The 16,759-nt window shown below is 43.5% G+C and overlaps 2 long non-coding RNA genes across 3 annotated transcripts in view; both read left to right on the top strand.

The window, feature by feature from the left end:
• The window catches only part of LOC307216601, a 75,542-nt gene extending 62,571 nt beyond the window's left edge, over positions 1–12,971 (top strand). Inside the window, exon 6 of the long non-coding RNA XR_013839195.1 lies at positions 11,556–12,971. This is a non-coding gene — a long non-coding RNA (uncharacterized lncRNA). The remainder of the gene's footprint in view (positions 1–11,555) is intronic.
• A 788-nt stretch (positions 12,972–13,759) lies between these two features.
• On the top strand, positions 13,760–15,528 carry LOC307216615. 2 transcript variants are annotated; one of them, XR_013839220.1, is made up of 3 exons: positions 13,760–13,854; positions 14,059–14,186; positions 15,408–15,528. It is a non-coding gene; the product is annotated as an uncharacterized lncRNA (long non-coding RNA). The 2 variants fall into 2 exon arrangements; XR_013839221.1 differs by having other exon boundaries at positions 13,778–13,854; positions 14,059–15,528.
• Positions 15,529–16,759: the final 1,231 nt, after the last annotated feature.

The raw sequence follows: 16,759 nt of genomic DNA, 5'->3' as shown, positions 1-16,759 counted from the left end.
GACCAGCTACTGAGTGACAATAGGGTATTAAATGAAGCAGTTATTGCACAAGGCAACGCTGCCATTAAATGTGTTTTGTGTGCCAGTGACAAGCTCCCCGTTTTCCAAGAGGTAAACCAGGGATGGAAAACCTGTGGCCACCCAGATGTTGCTAGACTGAAACTCCATTCATCCCTGATCATTTGAGGTGCTGGCTGGGGTTGATGAGAGTTGAAGTGCAGCCATATCTGGAGGGCTACAGGTTCCCCATTCCTGAAGTACAGCCACTACACTTGTGAAAAGAGGGTACCCAGACACTTAGAATCATAGAATCATAGAGTTGGAAGAGACCACAAGGGCCATCGAGTCCAACTCCCTGCCAAGCAGGAAACACCATCAGAGCACTCCTGACATATGGTTGTCAAGCCTCTGCTTAAAGACCTCCAAAGAAGGAGACTCCACCACACTCCCTGGCAGCAAATTCCACTGTCGAACAGCTCTTACTGTCAGGAAGTTCTTCCTAATGTTTAGGTGGAATCTTCTTTCTTGCAGTTTGGATCCATTGCTCCATGTCCGCTTCTCTGGAGCAGCAGAAAACAACCTTTCTCCCTCCTCTATGTGACATCCTTTTATATATTTGAACATGGCTATCATATTACCCCTTAACCTCCTCTTCTCCAGGCTAAACATGCCCAGCTCCCTTAGCCGTTCCTCATAAGGCATTGTTTCCAGGCCTTTGACCATTTTGGTTGCCCTCCTCTGGACACGTTCCAGTTTGTCAGTGTCCTTCTTGAACTGTGGTGCCCAGAACTGGACACAGTACTCCAGGTGAGGTCTGACCAGAGCAGAATACTTGCAGAGGTGTGTGTGTGTGTGTGTGTGTGTGTGTGTGTGAGAGAGAGAGAGAGAGAGAGAGAGAGAGAGAGAACTATTTATCGGCAGATGAACAGACTGAGCATGGGAAGCAAGGCAGGCAATGGTAGCAAAGCAGCGTTAGTTTTGCCAAGAGCACAGGGCCAACCCTTTGTTGTCTTCATATTTACCCAGGCTTTTTAAACAGTTGCTGCTGGTGCGGTTTTAGCAGACTGCATTGTTTTCCTTATTGTTTTCCTGTCATCATGAACCGTCCTGGAAACTTACACAATGAAGGGTGAAATAGATATAATATTTAATAAACTAAGGCTGCTTCCTCCTGCCAGCTTGCAAAACCCTGCCTCCTTCCCTGTCCACATTTTCTTTCTCTGTAGCCCACTCCAATACAAACATGCCCTACAAAACAGGGGTGAGCCCAGCTTCAAAGCCATGAACCATCAATGCTCATTGCAGAACTCTGCTGGAGCCTGGAAAGCTCACTTGGTTAGAGTGTGGTGCTGATAAAGCCAAGGTTGCAGGTTTTATCCCCTTATGGTACAGATGCATATTCCTGCACTGCAGGGGGTTGGACTAGATGATTCTCAGGACCCTTTCCAGCTCTAAAATTGTATGATTCTTCATGCATCTGACAAGGTTGGCTCTAGTCTAGTTTACGCCATTGTAAGCTGCAAGGTACCATAAGCCTCTTTGCTGTCTGAGCTCAAAGAGCAGCTGCTGAGCAACTCTGTGGAATTTCCCCACACTGGCCCACTTATTCATTTGGGTACGTGGAAGAAGTTGTCCTTTTTGCTCACTGTTGATTTTATAATGGGCTTAATTAGATCCTGGAGGAAGGGAAAGCAAAATAAACATGACATAACAAAACGAATCCACAGTACAGGGCGTCTCCTCATATTTTGGCAAAGTCAATTCTTGTCACCTAAGCAGATAATCCTTTTATGCACCTCGTTGCCTATAGCATGGCAATGCCAATAAGAGAATGAGCTGGCTGGATTCTAGAAATGTTGATATCTTGGCTGGGTCACCTTTTGGCTTGTCTGATTCCACCCTTTGTAGGAATGTGACCCACCTGCATTAATTCACACCTGTTGTCATGCTGACAGCTGTTCGCTGTATGCGATTTGTCTAAAATTTGTTCAGACAGTCTTTTCCTCACCCATATAGGGTATGATCACATGTAAACCCTTTAGACTCATGATGCACAGAACTTAATAGATACTCCATGTTGAAGCAGTATACCTTTGAATGTCAGGTGCTGAGGACAAACAACAGGGACAAACAACTGCACCATGCTCTGGCTGGACCACTGCTGAAAAGGGACTACTGAACAAGATAAATAGTGGTCTGATCCATAGCCTATATTATCTTGTAAAGTAGGTTCTGCAGTGAAGGACCATATAATAGCCTGACTCAGTGGAAAATAGTTTCAGCTTGTATAATCATAGATTTAAATATATATCTGCATCTTTATTTACTTATTTCATAAAATGTACATACTGCTGGATTGTAGGGGAAAACCCTCAAAGCGGTTTACAGTACAACAAAGATAAAACAATAACATTATCACTAAAAAAAAAAAGTTACAACCATTATTTAAAACATGTAAAAAGTTAAAACCACAATAGAATAGACTGAAAGAAACTGAAACTCATATGAAATTTCTAAACATCTGAGTAGGCTTGTCTAAATAAGAATGTCTTCAGCAGGTGCCGAAAAGAATTTAATGAAGGTGCTTGCCTGCTATCAAGAGGCAGGGAGTTCCAAAGTGTCGGTGCTGTCACACTAAACAATCAAGTTCTTACAGATGGGGTGCAGGTATTATGTGGCACCTGTAAAAGTGCCCATTCCGCTGATCGAAGCGGTGGAGTGGGCACATTGGGTAAAACAATCTCGTAGGCAAACTTAATCGATGGATGGACTGTGAAACCTTTATTAGGTGGCCTTCAGCCTTGGGTCTCGGAGCAAGTAAATCAGTAAATCAACAAGGGATAAAAAACTGGTTTCATTTTCAATCCAAATAAGCTATGATTATTAGAATTAAGAAAACATGCCACTGAATTTAACAGCTGCTGGCACAAGTGGGAAAATCTTGTTGAACTCGGGTCCTGATTACAGGCTTCTCATGGGACCCAGTTGACCCTTGTGAGAATAGGATGCTGGACCACATGGGCCTTTTAATGTCAACATACATATCTTCATGCACATCCTCAAGCTTAATCCCCATTCGTAGTCTTCTTTTTGGCTTTAATGCACTTTACAGTTCAGCTAGGGATGCGGGTGGCGCTGTAGGGACGCGGGTGGCGCTGTGGGTTAAACCACAGAGCCTAGGACTTGCCGATCAGAAGGTTGGCAGTTCGAATCCCCGCAACGGGGTGAGCTGCCGTTGCTCGGTCCCTGCTCCTGCCCACCTAGCAGTTCGAAAGCATGTCAAAGTGCAAGTAGATAAATAGATACCACTCCAGCGGGAAGGTAAACAGCGTTTCCGTGCGCTGTTCTGGTTCGCCAGAAGCGGCTTAGTCATGCTGGCCACATGACCCGGAAGTTGTACGCCGGCTCCCTCGGCCAGTAAAGCGAGATGAGCTCCACAACCACAGAGTCGGTCACGACTGGACCTAATGGTCAGGGGTCCCTTTACCTTTACAGTTCAGCTGGTTCACTATTAACTATCAGAAGTATTAGGGTGAACCAGATTTTTAAAGAGGGGACAAGAGTCCTTATCTGGAAAGCTCTCCCTGACAGGTGTCTTCATAGCTAACAAGGGATAGATGAATGAAGCCGAGTTAAAAAAAGAGAAAAGATAGATGACTGACTTTTAGCAAATGTTGGATGACTAAAGTCAAATCATAGACAAGTGAACTGGCATGCTATGCTTCCGGCAATACCTTTTGAAGCTGGCAATGGGGCAGGTGGTGGGAGAAATCTAGCTCACACTTTTCCTTTCCCATTTTCAGTCTGATTCTAAGTGTGATGTAGTACTAGTTCAAACATGAGATGAACACTTGGGTCCTTTTTCTTTAGACAGATTTACTAGCATATGTGCCGGAAAGCTTGTTTTCTTACTATTTCCTGCTGCCTTAAAAACCCTATAGATTATGATAGCACCAAACAAGACTCCGGAAACTATCCAAATATATTTAAATCTATACAGGGATAAGCACTGGCTTTCAACATTGCCTACATTATGTTTCTGGTTCTGTAGTAAATACCCTGTGCAATTTTGGGGCAAACCATTTATTATTTCTAATACTGTAGGAGGAAGAAGGGGGAGATTTAAACATGCTGCATATTTATATAGTATATATATTTTAAACAAAACTGTGGATGCCCAAACTGGAAGTAGACAATTGACCTTTCGGTTGGGAAAGCCAGAGGTTTGAGGCTTTGGTACATATCTAATGGTTCTAGCGGACACCACAATGGGGGGTGGGGGTGGATTAAAACAATATATCTGCACATTCCTCCTGCAAGAAAGGGACTCAAAGTATATTCCCGAAGTTATTTGTACATTACTCAGGTGTAGGAAGTTTATTTATTTATTTACTAAATCTATGTCCTATCCTTCTTCCCAAAGGAACTCAGGGGAGGCCAACAAATGATAAAACAATGAAAACACCAGGGCAAATGCAGACTGGGAAAGGTCTTCAGTGCCCATCTGAAGCACTGCACAGATCCACTGCTTGGTTTTTGCATGCTTGAGCCATCATGTGTTTTTGGAATGTGTCCTAGGGCCCCACACAAAGCTTATTTGGAGTGCACATATTGACTAAGCCTGCTCCAAGATGATTGGTACCCAAGTACCAGAGCTTTGTCTGTTCTTCAATAGAGAAGATGAAAAACAGCTGGTACCATGTCCCTGCAACTCTAGGAAATTTGGGTGAAGGAAAGTTCATTCCCAAAGCACACTAAATCACATTTCAGAGGCTGCATTTTTATGAGATCCAGAGATTGGCTGTTTCTGGTAAGGCTGGCTTTAATGGTCTCCGAATGACTTCTGATCCGCGGTAGTGGAAGGAAAATCACCCTAAACCTCTTTTAAGTCTGTTCCTGTGAATTCCTGGGGGGATAGTTAGCTGCCTACACTTTCAAATGGTTTGAAGAATTGAAGCCCTCTCTCACTTGCAGGGTTGTGTATTATTTGCTGCATATTTCTCAGCCTGGGAGCTGACAAGTTGTATTTCATTGTGTACCATAAAATAGGAAGTCTGAACCTTTGGGGAAAGTTAATCATCACTTCAGAAACTGCAGTTCTATCTAGGCAGATGGTATCTCGGCAGCTCAAAGAGATTAAAAGAGGACACTCATTGACCGCAGGCTTGCGGTTTAAGAGTAAAGATGGACAGGCATTCCCAGGCCCCTTCTGTATTATACATTTAAAGCAAGATCCTCCCACTTTAAGGAGTCTTTGCTTTTCCCAGAAATTCCTAGGAATTTGCTGTGTGTTGTTAGGAGAGCCTCACAGTGCTACAATTCCCAGGGTTCCGTGTGGAGAAGTATTGATAGTTAAACTACTCTAGGAATTGTAGCTCAGAGAGAGACCCCAAAACAAGCATGAGACCAAAAAGTATAACAGGTACCAGCTAAATCAGTCTTCCCCAACCTGGTCCCCTCCAGATATTGTTGAGCTACAACTTCTGCGAGACCTGTTAAACTTCTGCAGAAAGTCCTCTAGCCTCTGGCAGCATGGCCAACAGTCATGAACAAGCACAACACTGGCAGGGCTACGATAAGACACTGCCTAATAAATAAATATCAAAGAGGAAACAGAAACAGAGAGGGATTCCTGAGGAGTCCCCAACTAGGAAGGGGTAGGGAGAAACATGAAAACACAACATACTTATTTGCCCTCAACCTTTCTTCCACCAACCAAACAATAGGTTGGTCAACCTGTTCTCCTGCTTCTGGAACTTCAAATCCAACTTTCCATCCCTGACCAAAAGACAAGAGAGCAGACAGGAAAGGGGTGGCCAAAAGCAGTTCCTGGGGAAGGTAATGAAAAAGAACTCTTCTGTTGAGAGTGAGTTGTCCTCCCTCCAATTCCCTGGTCCCATGATGTTGTCCTTGATGCCAAGGCTTAGATAATGGTTCAGTACCTACAGACTTGCCTCTACTTTCTCTACAGACTCTACTTTCTCTACAGACTTTCTCTACTTGAGAAAGTGTGAATACTGCACCACAATACCGCTACAGTACAGCTTGGGGAGGGATTTTGACCCTTCATATTTTTCTGTATTTGTAGAGGGTTTTCATAGAAGCATAGCATTGAAAATGACTCCCCCCTAGGGCCATCTGGTCCAACCCCCTGCAATACAAGAATCTCAACATGCAGTTCCTCATCCAATTTGAAACAATAACTGACCCTGCTTAGCTTTGCAAATGTGTGCTAGCATTTTTATAGCTGCCCCACTAGTTTTCTTCTCCCCAGCAGAGCCCCCTGCCCCAGCTTTGAAGTAAGAATATAAGAAAAGCCCTGCTGGATCAGGCCAAAGACTCATCTATTCTAGGATCCTCCATCGTGTCATGGATCAGCTGGAGAATGGGCCTATGTACCTGTGTGAATGTCCACCTGTGTGTGCGTGTGCATGCACACATGCAAGAGTGGGGGGGGGAAGAGTGGGGTTGCCACATGTACCGTGTAGCATGTGGTCCCCAGAGGCTTGGCCAAAGACAGAACGGATCCCAGGTTGTGCTGCCTGTGGTCTCTGTGCCCTTTGGAAGTCACTTTATAGCATTCCTCATTCCCCCATTATAAATAAGGATTTGAAAAGTGCTAGTTCCGTAGTGAAAAGGAGTGGGTTGGTTAGATGAGAGGTATTAAAGGAAATAATCTGTATTCCTGACAGGTTAGTAAAATGGTTCAGAACACTTTGTCCTTTTACATATATATATATATATAGAGAGAGAGAGAGAGAGAGAGAGAAGGAAAAACATTGCCTCTGTACCACTGCCAATGTCACCAAGACCTTGAGTACATCTGTCATTCAAGTGACGGCGAGACCTGTTAAACTTCTCCAGAAAGTCCTCTAAACTTTTGCCTTAGTGACTTGGTGTGACTTGCAGACAAGATTGTATATCCCAATACGAACCCACACAGTAGGACATAAACATTAAAAAATAAAATGTCTTAAGAATTTCATTCTGTATAGTTCCTGTAACTTCTGAAATCACAGTTGCCGTAGTGCAGGAGAAGTGGTGATGTTTGAAACCTGAGCAGGCAGAGCCTGATGAACTTGCTGTGACCAAATGTGGCACCTAGAGAAGCTGGCAGATTGGAGGTGGAGCCAAGTGCGGCACATGGGAAGTTGGGGCGGAGCCTGAATAGAACCTGGTGGCTTGTGGGTGTAGACTTGCAGAAAATGATGTGCCTGGGCCTGGCAGAACCTTGAATTCATTGGCATTTCAGAACCCAATGTTTTATAATTGCACTACTTCACTGGTCAGACAAATCAAATACTGAACTGATAAGTGGTCAGATAAGGATAATCAGAATTTTTTTTGAAAGTCAAGTTTGCCTTTATGGGCATAGCCAGGGGGACAAGGGGGCAGCTGCCCCCCCAATCATAAAAATGCTTAACTAAAATTAGAAATAATCAGAATATTTGGAATTGAAATACTCGCTGAGTTCACTTGGATGATATTGTGGCGCATTCTAGTGACACAACTGGAAACCTGACTGAGCAATAGGTGTGGATTCTGCAAACTGCCCAATCGCGTCACAGATAGCTCGGTTCTGGAACAGGACAGGTGGGTGTCCTCTCCCTGGCCCCGCCGACATAAATCCTGACCGTGCCCATGTTTGTCTTCATAAGATGACATAGGCAATTCATATGTTTGGATTTTTAATGTTTTAAATATAGGACTAAAACAAAACTTGAGAGACAGCTGATGTAGCAAAACAGAGCAAATTTATTATTTATTTACATAGGGCCATCTGTGGTAATGATGCTTGGAATAGTTATTACAACACAGAGACACATCCCTGCCTAGAAGAGCTTTAGGATCAAAAACTGGCTGGCCAGTCGTCCTCCCTTGCATGACTTGCTGAACATATAGTTTGTACAGCATATTTGGCCAGTGTGTTAGAGATCTGGCAGGTGTGACCCTGTGTGTCTCCCCCCATCCCACACACAAAGAGTGCTTGTTTGAACATCGCTACTAGGAGACGTTGTGATGGCTGGGGATGTGTGTGCAGCAATGACCCTAAAGTTGTGTTTACAACAATGTTTTCTGTGTTTACCTTTATTATCTCACACACATTTATTTGAACAAATTGCAGTTGGGGGAGGCCCGGTGGACAAGACGTTAAGAGGTTTGTTTTCTGGAAAGCATCTTGTTCATTTTATTTTCTTCAGAGGTTGTTTCCTAGTTGATTATAACTGCCTGAATTCTTGTGAAATGCAATTGGGTTTTACTCTCGCACTTTAATTTAGTCATTGTTTATTGCTGCATGGTTAAATTTAACGTTGACTGCTTATCTGCAAGTCTACCATTACTTTAATGTGAAGGGGGGTTGTTTATATAATAACATCAAATTGGTATGTGTGGGATATTTGGCAAGAAGTAAACTGAGGCGAGAAATGGAGGTAGGAATTGGAGTGCAGCAAGCCTGCACCCATGGAGGAAATGTATGTCTTTTGCTGGATTCTGCTTTTAAAAATCTAAATAAAACAATCCCACCACCCCCAAGATATATATTAGGAAAATTCTCTTGAATGAGACCATGATGCAGAGTACGCTGCAATAGTGTGGTGACCCTGCGGACTGCCAGTTTTTGAAGGAAAATCACTGCAAGGAAGCACTCTATGAATAATAAACTGCAGATCAGAGGGTCACATTCCCAGTAAGCAGGGAAGTGTATTTGATTGGCAAAAATGTCAATTCCACCAAACCAACCTCAATCAGGCACCAGCGTTGTTATTATTCATTATATTTGTTCATCTGATACTTCATACAAATCTACAGCCTTGTTCCTTGAAGATGAGGAATAGAATCATAGAATTGTAGAGTTGGAAGGGACCCTTAGTCCAAACCTCTGCAATGCAGGAATATGCAACTGTCCCATATGGGGATCAAACCTGCAACCTTGGCATTATCAGCACCATGCTGTAACCAACTGAGCTATCAAGCTGATCACCCCAGGGTCATGACACTCCTGCACCCATCAACCACCTTCAAAACACCTCACCATCCAATCCCCTTTCCAGTGTGCCAGCCTTTCACAGTTTACATGCCAAACCCCCTTTACCAGCATTGGTGCTGCCCCTTCACCAGCTGCCCGCCTTACCAGCTTGTCTTCGCCCCACCCAAATCCCATAACCAGCTTTCCACTTGTCCTCTGGATCCTTTCCAAAATCCCACCACCTGCCAAAACAATTTCTCCCACCCTCATCCTGCCAGACCTAACATCCATGTAATCCAAGGATCTGTTGACCCAAGGCTACCTCTTCCATTTGTTCTTCCCTCCCCTTGACTGCTAATGCTGACAACTTGCACATGCTGCCCCAGGTCTTTTTTAAATGAGTTTTCATGGCAGGGGCATGAACTCAAAGGGGCACTTTAGAATCATGGAATTGTAGAGCTGGAAGAGACCACAGGGGTCACCTAGTCCAATGCAGGAATCTTTTGTCCAATGTGGGGTTGAAACCCACGTGTCTCATGCTCTACAAACCGAGACACCCCAACAGTTGTCTTTAAAATCATGCAAAAGGGCATTTTAAATCTTCATTTTAAATAATTAAACACAGTTCTTTATAAAAAGAAACTTCATGGAAAAATATATTTTAATAGTGATTGATGGCAGTTTAAAGAAACTTGGCTTCTAAAACTTGTTCAGAACTCCAAAAGATTTTTTTAAAAATTTATTTAACACAATTCCACTCAGCATAAATCTCTAGAACAGACTGATATTATCTCCTGTCTTGGGTTGGGGGGGGAAAAAGGACAACAGCAGGCCAGGGATCTAATGCAAGCCAAGGAGGGGACTAGGAATTCAGAGTGTGTTGCTGATTACAGTGGACGCTCGGGTTGCAAACGTGATCCGTGTGGGAAGCATGTTCGCAACCCGCAGCATTTGCAACCCGCAGCGCCGCATCTGTGCACGTGCGGGTCGCGATTCGGTGCTTCTGTGCATGCGCAAAGCATGATTTAGCACTTCTGCTCATGCGCCAAAACCCGGAAGTAACCCGTTCCGGTACTTCTGGGTTCGGCGCGGTGCGCAACTTGAAATCGCAAAACCCGAAGCATCTGTAACTCGAGATATGACTGTAATGTCATATGTGTACCATACATTTAAAGCACATTACTTCCTCTGGAGAATCCTGGGAGCTGCACAGGGCTATGATTCCCAGCCCCCCCCCATACAAACTACATTCTCAGTGTTTTTTGCAGGAAGCAACACACTTTGAATGTGTGGTGTGGACCCAAATGATGCTGATACTGGTGTTTAGGTGAGCTGTGCAATGTCAAATGCTAGAAGACGTGCAAAACTCTGAGCCTTGGACTTCCACAAAGCCTTTGATGAAGTACTTCACCAATGACTCCTGAGTAAGCTTGGCGTTCATTCTGTACATTTCCACTTCCTACTCTAGTGGCAGCAGCAATAGACAGCAAATAATTGTTTATGATGTCTGCTAATCAGACTTGACAGTCCCAGGCACCCAGCCTTGCCCGAGGTTTTGTAACAGAGTGAAGCTGCTGGTGTACTGAGCCAGTGCAGATGGGGAAGCTCTGGCACTGAAATACTCCAAGGTCTAATTTCTTTGCGTATCTTTATCCAGCTTGCCAATCATAAATTGGCTTCTAACATGGCTCATGACAATTTAAAGAACAACAACAACAATACAAGTAGCAATGCATTTGGAACAAATATGCTGGGGATGGGATGGGGGTTCCTAACTGGGTGGGGTTGCATCTGCTTTGGCTCCATGTGCCCTGCACTCTCAATAAGCACCTTGGCCACTCTCTCCCCTTGGACTCTTGAAATTGTTCAAGCCTGTAGTCTCTGGAATCCACTTCTGCAATTCACTGCTGCACACCTCTCAGATGCACTTGCTTTGGCTAATGTCTGGAGCCTCAGGGTTATATTGGGAAAAGGAAGAGAAATGCCAATGGATTTTATGTATTGGTACTTATTTATTATATTTCCATCCCACTTTCCCTCCAAGGAGGTGAACGTGGCATACATGGTTCTTCCCAATCCAGTTTCCTCTTTAAAACAACCCTGCAGATGGACTCAGAGACAGTGGTCACTCAGTGAGCTTCATGGCCGAATGGGGATTTCAACCTTGATTAAATTTCATTCTGTTCTCTGGAGAGGCTACTGTTTCCTGCCTTTGGGTTGGGGCAGGTTATACTTCCCAATTAATAATTAAATATCCCTTGCTGGTTAATGACCTGATTCCTTGGGTATGGCTTGATTCCTATTGGATACTTTATGGGTAGCCCATAAAGGCATCAGCTAGTCTGTAAATAGATGGATTAGAGACTTTGCTATGTTTACATTCCGAAACTGTTGAGTGATTTTGAAAGAACTACATTTTCCCTCAATCTAGTGAACTACTTTTAATGACATGGACCAGTGTTGTGCTTTTTGGCAGTCTGGATACTAGCAATGAATGTCAACATAGTGCATCTGCATTAGCACAACCAAACACCTTCACCTGCCCCAGCTGCAACAAAACATATCTTTCCTGTATCTGTCTCTACAGCCACAGCAAGCACATCAACCTTCCAATGGTTCAACTTCACCTCTAAATGTGCACTCCTCCATTGTTTCCCAAGACAGATGGATGCCAACCAACCAACTCAAGAGTGGTTTGGTATGACCTGCACAGCGATCTAACAATTGATTTTAAACAAGGCTGCTGCCTGGAAGTTTGTGTGTCACAGTGGGGATTGAGGAGAGAGGTTTTTATTTTAATTTGGCCATTAAAGAAGAAAGACATTTAAACATCTACAGCTGGCTGGCAAAATGACTTCTCAGAGTGTTGCTGTTTTGTTCTGTTTGTAGGGGGTAGGATTGAAGCTGATTAGCTGATGCCAATTTAGGCAGATGCTAATACTATCTGCTTTTGAATTATGGTGCTGGAGGAGACTCTTGAGAGTCCCATGGACTGCAAGAAGATCATACCTCTCCATTCTTAAGGAAATCAGCCCTGAGTGCTCACTGGAAGGACAGATCCTGAAGCTGAGGCTCCAATACTTTGGCCACCTCATGAGAAGAGAAGACTCCCTGGAAAAGACCCTGATGTTGGGAAAGATTGAGGGCACAAGGGGACGACAGAGGACAAGATGGTTGGACAGTGTTCTCGAAGCTACCAGCATGAGTTTGACCAAACTGCGGGAGGCAGTGGAAGACAGGAGTGCCTGACATGCTCTGGTCCATGGGGTCATGAAGAGTCAGACACGACTAAATGACTAAACAAAAAATAATATCTGCAGGTATGCTTGCTTCCCACTTACTGAACCTGCAAATGGAATTTACTACAAATGCCACCATATGTATCCAGTACTCTTGAGCTGATTTGTTGCAGAGAAATCCTTGATGATGAGCCTTAACTGCTTCCCAAGCATACATACATCATCAGAATGGGAGCCAGATACTGCATTGCATCTCTCTTCTATACTACTTGAAGGCTTAAGTTCAGCAGTTAGGGCAGGACCCCTACCCTAAGTTCCTACCCCAGCCCTAAGTTCTCACCATCTGACCATGCCCAAAGCCTATCCAAATGGGTTCTAGGATCAGCTGACCAGGTCAACCACCTGATTCACAGCAGTCTCACAAGGATACCGACCATGAAGAAGACTGCCCCAAGAATGTGCTACCTTCCAGGAAAGCGATCTTTAGGTATGTTTACACAACTGTAGGTAAAAACAGATTTACACTATAAAGTCATGTTGATTTTACACCACTCTGTGGTATAAGATTCCCCCCAACCCGAGCCCCTGAAAACTGTAGCTTGGTGGGGCTGCTCTGTTAGAGATCTCTAACCTTCTGTGCAAAGTTATAGCTCCCAGATTTCTGCACTGGAAAGGGAATTATTATGGAACCAGCTACAACTGTGGGGTGGATGTGATCTAATTGTAACAAAATACAAGCAGTTCTTCTGCAAGACAAATCTTGAGGAAATGAACAATAACAGCACTTACAACTGTATGCTCCTTTGTAGCTCCCATTCATTTCAATGGGACTCATGCGGAAGAACTTTCCTTGCTATTTCCCCTCCATTGCAGTGTTTTGACATAGTATTAAAACCTATGTGGCTTTCCCAAAATATTCTACCTTTCTGCAAGAGAGCTGTTAAGTTACATCACAAGTCAAGGAGTTCTTCCTGAGTATGTAGAGTGGTTTTCCATTTACTGACATTCTTGCTGATTCTCTCTTTCCATGATCAAAGTGGAAAATCTTCAAGAGTTATTTTCCATGGGATCAACTCTATCGGCTGTTTGTAGCTTATTAAAATGCAATCCAATCTCTTGCTGAATGTCACTTAGCTGCTGGTTTCAGTGTAACAAAATCTAGCTGCTTCCACCATTTCTTAATCTTATGCTGGTACAGTATTCAGTCTATACTGGAAAGGTGACCTAATGTCAGCCTTGCAAACATTTTGTTGATCCTGTAGTACAGGGACTGTTACTGAAGCAGCTGCTTTAGCTTCAGCGATGAGGGTAGAATTTCAGTACTGGACAAACGCCATCTCAAAACAAAATCTAGAGGTCTTCCTAGAAGATGTTTGAGATCTGGTGAACCCCTAAAGCAGGGGTGGCAAACTTGGGGAGAGGATTCCACCTCACCTGCTAAGTTGCTCAAGGGCCAGATCTGTGACATGTCACTAGTTCTGACCTCACAAATGCCCTTTGTTACATAAGCACCATCCTGCTGTGCCTTTCCTTTGAGAGTTATGCTCTCCTCATCAGTAACCTGTAGTACCAGCAAGGCTACAGCGTCTCTCTCACCCATTCCTTGGTCTGTGGCCCAGTGAAGTGTTGGTTCGTGAGATTATTGAGGTGCAAAGAGGGGGTTCCAGTGGAGCTTTGAGAGCTACCCAGCCATTGAAAAATTGGAGTTCTTGTATTATTTTAAGTCAATGTATTCTAATGGAAAGGGGAGGGGGTCTTTTTTAGACGGGTGATTTCTCATAATACCTTTATTCCTTTTTTATTGTTTATTTCCTACAAGTTCCCATCTGCTATTTTCTTTACCTTTCCTAGCTGACAGTAAAAAGGACATGGCCCTACTGATAAAATGACGCAACTGGTTGACTGTATGTTTCCTGAATCCTGGGGTTGTTGTTTTTTAAGAGGAGGATACTATTGTCTCTGCGGAACCTCAGCAGGAGGTGAAAATTAAGTTTGCTGATAACCTAGGATTAGTGTGCTGATCTTTACATTAAGTATTGAGAGCTCAGAATATTTACCAATGCCTTCCTGGACTCGTTTGAGATAAGGAATTGTACCAGGGTGAAAACAGTTCATTGAGGGGTGTATTTTATATCAAGTTATGCCAACTTGACTGATCTGCAGTAATAAACTACAGGGGGAAAATCAGATTGGCATATGCTATTACAGGGGGCTGCTAATAAGTACTAGGAAAAAGTGCAGGCAGCAAGGACCATCTTAAAATAAACCTTCTTCTCCTCTCTTACATGAAAGGAAATGCCATTTGGAAGATGATGCCTGTTCCAGCATACACATTAGGACCTGGGAGACCAGGGTTCACCACTGAGCCATGGAGCTTACTGGGTTACCTTAGCCAGGCATTGTCTCCTGGTGAGCTCCGACTGGAAAAAAAACCCTAGTTGTGAGAATAAAAATGGAGGGGGAGTTGTGGAGAGAACTATGTACACCAGTTTGAGCTCCTTGGAGGAAAGGGGGCATAGAAAGGTAGCAAACAAACAAACAAACAAACAAACTAAACACAAAGGATGCTTTTTGCTTCAGGTGTATTGTTTTGGTATGTGCAAATATATGCAAATATAACTAACCGAGTCACTGACTTGGCATGTTTATCTAGAAGTCCCATTGGGTTACCGTAAGTCGTGCCACTTACTCCCAAGGAACTGTGCACATATAATTTCACTGTGAACTCATACACTTGATTGACTAAGAGTTCTTTAATCAAGTGATAGCTCTAAGCATTTGTTGTTGCTGTTGTTTTGTACTGGCTCGTGTTGTCCCCCCCCACCCCCACCCAATGCAGCTTTGAGGAGTAATGGACTGACAGCAGGCTCAGAAGAATAATGAACTCTCCCAAGTTGAAAATGGGTTGAGGATGGCTTCCAGAGTTCATTTATTACAGAAGCCTCTGGCAGTAGGGGAGCTCCAATGGCACAAAGGTGGAGAGATCAAGCTTCCCATTGCAGAAAGTGCCTGGCCAGAATATGAGTTTAAGAGTCTCAGGAAGCAATTTCAAACTATCTTTTGAAAAAAAGCAGGCAAGCAAACTTCAAGATTTGCATTTGGACAACCTTGGAGAAGTGCTACTAACCATTCCTTCATTGCGGGGGGTTGGACTAGATGACCCTCGGGTCCCTTTCAACTCTACAATTCTATGATTCTAGGAGTAACAAGTATGAGTTACAATGGTCAGACCCCATAAGAAGGCAGCTTCCTATGTTCACAGTTAATTCACCTGGTTTCGGAAGAAAGTCACAACAAGAATAAACCCCGACTGTCAATAACTTTGAGGCACTATTTGGGGTTGTTGTTTTTAAAAAAGAAGAAGAAGAACAAAACAGATGTGCATTATGCAAAATGAAACCAAACAATTCAGGGGCAATGATATGCCAGCCAAATAAAAGCTCAAATAGGTCGATTCTTCTAGAAATTGACTTGAGTATTCTCATCATTTGAGGCAGAACAAATATTGCTGCCCCACATGCCACCTTTCTCCCTCAGAACCGATTTTTGATGTCAGGCAGCCATGAATACTTCAAAAACACCTAGATGGAGAAATTAATCTATCTTGCGGAGCATATTATTACATTAAGCCCATGTCTGATACAGCTTTACGCAGATAATGCAGCACTGTAAAGCTGAGACTTCTTATAATGATTCTCTCCCTCCCTTTGTAGAAGCACTCCCATGCAATGGTTTTATAAGAACGGTTTTATGGGTGGTTTGGTAGAGCTGAGTTTGAGAAGTTTTCACCTTCCACCTTGACATGCACGTGGATCTCAGAAGCAGGGCTGTACTACTGGAAAGCTCACTCAGTGGCTAAAAGGCATGGCAAGTGGGAAGTCTCACATTTTGCTTTGAGTTGTGGGGTGATAAAGGACTTATTTCACCCTTAAATAGCAAGTATTAACTGGGTCAAGATCCACCCCAGCGATTTTTGGTACTCTGAAACAGTGGAATTCTAGACACCTCTCCTCAAAAGTAGGGATGGATTAATCAATCAGTCAGTTTCAGTTTCTTCCAGCTTCTCATTTTTCCAGTCTAAAGTTCAGCTTGCCACATTTCCACATCAGTTTGCATTTAAACAAAAAACAAAAAGACCCATTGAAAACTGGCATTTGTCCTAGTATACATACAGTGGTACCTCTGGTTAAGAACTTAATTCGTTTCAGAGCTCCCATTATCCCTGGCCATTGAGTCATGCTTCCTGGGACTGATGGAAATTGAAGTTCAGCTTAGCAGGCTCTCCACAGCCTCTGCCCTCAACCCTTTCCCAACCTTCATGCTTCCTAGAACAAACAAGCAAGAAGCCATGCAGCTATGGCTCCCTGCAAGTGAACTGAATCTCTCCAAAAGAGATTTTATAGCTTGCATATATGCTAACCCAAAGATTGCATGATCCTTCTTGTAAGGAAACCAAGTTATTTCTTTTTAAGTTGTTTGGAACCTTTTTTTCATATTTGTTTTACTGCCAGCAGATGGAGACTTGTTTGCTGTAGCTTCTGGAAAAAATCAC

This window comes from Podarcis cretensis, assembly GCF_951804945.1.
Source record: "Podarcis cretensis genome assembly, chromosome: 5".
NCBI lineage: Eukaryota > Metazoa > Chordata > Lepidosauria > Squamata > Lacertidae > Podarcis > Podarcis cretensis.
The sequence above is the reverse complement of the archived record's forward strand: the minus strand, read 5'-3'. Positions and strand labels throughout refer to the sequence as shown.